This window comes from Fukomys damarensis, unplaced genomic scaffold (assembly GCF_012274545.1).
Source record: "Fukomys damarensis isolate Sample0158 unplaced genomic scaffold, DMR_v1.0_HiC HiC_scaffold_1, whole genome shotgun sequence".
NCBI classification, from domain to species: Eukaryota; Metazoa; Chordata; class Mammalia; order Rodentia; family Bathyergidae; genus Fukomys; species Fukomys damarensis.
In genome coordinates this window covers 24662423-24666094 of record NW_022900913.1, presented here as the reverse complement: position 1 = coordinate 24666094, position 3672 = coordinate 24662423, and the positions used below count along the sequence as shown (strand labels likewise).

Below are 3672 nucleotides of genomic sequence, written 5' to 3'. Positions count from 1 at the left end.
ATACTGTTTTATATATATATTAAAGTGTGTGCTATATTGCTATATAGGAAATTCTACTGATCCCTATATGTTGATTATGAACTCAACAGCTTTGGTGAACTATTCATATTGGCTTGGCATTAGGTTTTCTTTTTTTTTTGAGAAAATATTTTGCTGTGAGGTTCAGGCTGGCCTTTACAATTATGGAGTCAGGCTGGCCTGGAACTTGGAGTAATCCTCCTGCCTCAGCCTGCTGAGTGTAGATTACAGGCATGCAACATCATGCCCAGCTATATTTTTTTTCTAATCAGGAAGAATATGCAACTTGTTAGCAATGGAAAATTGTATGCTATATTTCTAATTTTTATACCTTTTGTTTTCTTCTTAGCTGCTTCTATGCAACTTGGTAAAAGGAGTAAAGGAGAAATATTTTAAAAGCAGTCCAAACATGTATACTGCACTAGTAACAATGTTCTAATGGTTGGTGTTTCACCAGGGGTTAAAGTAACTATTGTCTAATTTTTTTCATGGACACAATTGCGAAGTATGATGTTTAGTTCTTTGGTATTCAGACAGCTTTGGATTAGACCTATTGCAACAAATCAGTGCAGGCTGAGTATCCTTTATGCAAAATGCTTGGGATTAGAAGAATTTCACATTTTGGATTTGGGGATAGTTGCATAGATTTCACTAACTGGTCATCCCTAGTCCAGAATTATCCTAAGTGCTCTGAATTCTTTAATTTTCTAAGCATATGCTCAGAGTTTGCAGATTTCAGATTAGGAATGCCCAACTGTTCTGATGTATTATTTTTTGCTACCTGAGCTAAAAGGTACAAGGAGATGAACAGAAACATTTAAGTGTAAGACACAGGTAAAGAGATAAAGTCTTTAACTATTCACTAGTCTCCAAAAAAGAGTAAAGGGAGAGGCCAGCCACATACTACTCAGGAGGACTTGCATGTCTTCCCAAGAATGAAGCAGCAGGCTTAGCCTGAGAGTGAGGTCAGTGATAGTGTGTGAGGCTCTGGTTTTATTCCCAGCATAAAAACCAAAACCCCAAAAGACAAAAGCTTTCAGTTTAACCGTGAGAACACCTAAAAACACTGTCTTTGGAACAGATGCTTCTTTTTATCTGCTTACAAAAGTTTTCAGAGATTTCTGGCCATGTTCTAGATAAGAGGTCAAGAAGTTACCCAGTACCTAGCGTGCACGAAGCTCTAGGTTCCCTCTCAGCACTGCTCATGGCCACACTGGAAAGCAGAAGACAGGTGTGACAAGGTGTCAGGCTTCTCCTGTGTCTGGACTTAACACTCTCAGGGTAGAGAGAAGCCTCCTTGCTTGTTAATTCATCATGTTGACAGCAGTAAACAGTGAGCCAAGCTAGAGCAAGCATGAGAAAGAGGACTGTAGGAGCACCCGCTGGGGGCAGCTCAGATCCCTGCGCCCCCAGGTCTATTTCACTGTACTTTGCTTTGCAGGTGGCAGAGTTGCCAGTGCCACAGCCCTGGGCCTAGGCCTCAGCTTTCTGACACCTTTTTTGGGCTGTGTGCTTTTCGGCCTACGGAGTCCTTATGTCCTATGACTGAGCACAACCCCACCTTCCTTACTGAGTACATCTTAAAATATTTCCATTTACCTGTCAACCTTAGATGATAGTCTAGCTGGGTACAATGTTTTAAACTGATAGGAATTTTCCCTGAGTCTTCCAAAGGTGTTACTGTTACTTTTTGGCACTCACATTGTCAACCTGATGGTAGTAACCTTGTGAGTAATACCAATTTTCTGCTAGCTATTTAAAATTTTCATTTTAGGCATGGTGGTAATCCCAGCACTCTGGAGGCTGAGGTGAGGAGGACCCTCTCCAGTTTGAGACCAGCCCGGGCTCCATAGTGACTTCAAGGCCAGCATGAATTATATAGCAAGGCCCTGTCTCCAGATAGGTTTTTCACATTATTCTTTATATTTTCGAACTTTATTGTGATACAGTAAGCTGTGAGTTTTATAAAATTCACCTTGTTTTGTCTTTGATGAAAATTTTCAGTCTTAGGGTTTCTCTAAATATATCCTCTTGTTTTTCCCTTGTGGAACTCCTTATCTTCTTCACCCTTTTATAATTTTTATCTCTACTTCCCTGTGGTATGTTTTAAATTACTTCTGTTCTGTCACTATTTTTAGGAATTCCATCTTCGTAGGAATTTAGTCTCCTTTTAAATTTTACTGATTTACCAATTATATTTGACTTCACTTTCACCAAGAGGACGTGTATCTCTGCATTTTAAAACACATTTTTGCCGCTCCTTTGCGTTCCCCCTTGGTCTTATTTCTTGGATAATGTTCCTTGAGAGTTTTTAGAGGGTCTGCTGGCAGTGGACCTCCTCAGGCGCTGTGCAGCCGGGGAGCTGTCCCTAGTGAGTGCTCCACCAGTCCTCCTGCTTGCCCTAGTGTGGCTCACTGTTCTCTGTTAACTCGATGAGTTCACTTTGTAAGCGCAGAGGGCTCGCTCTACCTTGGTACTGTTAAGTCCAGACACCCGATTCATGCCTGTCCTCGCTTTCCTGTGTGAACATGAACAGATGTCCTGTCTTGGCTGGCAAACCCCCAAGTCTAGGGGGTTATAAAGCACAGCCAGGTCAACTCCAGTCCATTGAGAAAAAGCAAGTCTAGCCCTTCCCATTACAGATTCCAGTCCCCCACATATTCTGGAGGTGTTCGGTCCTGGTCCTGGGTGGGCTTTGAAATGCCAGAGTTTACTACGCAGCTGTCATGCCCTGCTGCTTTTGCACCACAGGGTGGCAGCGCTGCTTATCACTGGGGCTTCACTTCCAATCCATGGAAATTTATTTACTTTTAATTCAGCCGGGACAGCAGGAAGGATGAGTTATTCTTGATAGCTCTATTGTCAAGAACTAACTGCTATGTCAGAGGTTCCCTACAGAAGGTTTTGGTAGGAGGTGGGGTGTCTGTCTCAGAAGTGACCTTGGTGACTGTGCAGTGAGGGTGGTTCTAGATGTACCAGGAAACATTCTAGACATAGCACACAGTCTCTGGGCTCGGTGGTGCTTATTTTTGCCCCAGTGGACTCTAGGTACACACGCTGGTGATTTACTTGGACTTCTGCCTCACCTTTCCTCTTTAGTGCTTCAGCCTACAAATTTCCCCTTCTTCTGCTTGGGTCTCGGGATTTGTGAAGGTTTTAAAGATGGCACGAAGGCTGAAAGAGCTGTTTTTTTGTTTTGTTTTAGCACAGCTGTATACTGCAGAAAAGCTTTTTCCTATTAAAACTGTGTCACAAGTGGAGAGAGGCACTAGATTTACTCTAATTGTAGAAATATACTGTCAGGTTACTAATTAGGTGGTTCATTTAAAAATAATAGTCCTAACATGAGAAAAGGAAAAAATGGAAACAAAGTCTTTGTAAATAGGGGAGGGTGGAGGGGGTGAAGGGAGGGCAGAGACAAGGGGAAAAAATGAGAACCAAGATCTGTCGTGTAAAGGTGCAGGATCACAATGATAAATGTAACTATTGCATACTTAAAAAATGAAAAAAATAACAGTCCTTAGCTAAGGAGAACTGTCCTTATCACTTGTTGACCTACTTATTTGTTATTATATTCTTTAACTTTAAATGAGTTTCTATTTGTAGTATAATTAGGTACTGAAATTCTTTGGTGTAATTTTTTTTTTTTTTTTT

At 41.3% G+C, this 3672-nt stretch overlaps 1 protein-coding gene and 1 long non-coding RNA gene across 5 annotated transcripts in view; one reads left to right on the top strand and one right to left on the bottom strand.

Annotated features, from left to right (window-relative positions):
• The window catches only part of Pdzd2 (PDZ domain containing 2), a 248168-nt gene that overhangs the window by 4376 nt on the left and 240120 nt on the right, over window positions 1-3672 (bottom strand). The gene's annotated exons all lie outside the window — the stretch shown is intronic.
• The window catches only part of LOC104849120, an 18931-nt gene that overhangs the window by 11937 nt on the left and 3322 nt on the right, over window positions 1-3672 (top strand). The window lies entirely within an intron of this gene.